Raw genomic sequence first — 489 nt, 5'->3', positions numbered from 1 at the left:
TGGGGGGGGGGGGGCAGCCGCACGAGGGGGTACGGGGCTATATATATATGGGTATATATATATAGGGGTATATGGATATGGCGGACAGACCCACAAAAAAAAAAAAAAAAGGGGTCCGTAGACCCCGGTCAAAAGAAATTGACCAAACATAACCGCCAGAGGCGGGTTGGAAGCTTCGCGTACCAATATAGTACAGAAACTGTATCAATAATAGCGTTAGTTGAAAGGAGTTGTGTTCCACAACGGTTTTCAATTTTGATGAGGGGTCCTTCGCGGCACTTGGGACCGTGTACAAAAACCCCCCCCCCCCCTCCCAGGCCACACTGGGGAGGGGTCAGGGTCCGGGATGTCGGCCCCGGGATAGCGCCGTGGACGGCGTCAGGGGGCGGAAAAGACGCACATGGCGAGTGTGGAACAGCAAATGCAGCCGAGTGTGCGAGCAAAGCAAAAACACCGGAAAACACAGGAAGAAGCGCGGCATACGCGGAA

The 489-nt window shown here is 54.2% G+C and overlaps 1 non-coding gene across 1 annotated transcript; it reads right to left on the bottom strand.

Annotated features, from left to right (window-relative positions):
• Positions 1-110: 110 nt before the first annotated feature.
• Positions 111-222, bottom strand: Tc00.1047053494871.10. Its single transcript, XR_008255061.1, has one exon. It is a non-coding gene; the product is annotated as a spliced leader RNA (transcript).
• Between the last annotated feature and the right edge of the window lie 267 nt (positions 223-489).

This window comes from Trypanosoma cruzi (assembly GCF_000209065.1).
Source record: "Trypanosoma cruzi strain CL Brener chromosome Unknown tcruzi_1047053494871, whole genome shotgun sequence".
Classification (NCBI taxonomy): Eukaryota; Euglenozoa; class Kinetoplastea; order Trypanosomatida; family Trypanosomatidae; genus Trypanosoma; species Trypanosoma cruzi.
The sequence above is the reverse complement of the archived record's forward strand: the minus strand, read 5'-3'. Positions and strand labels throughout refer to the sequence as shown.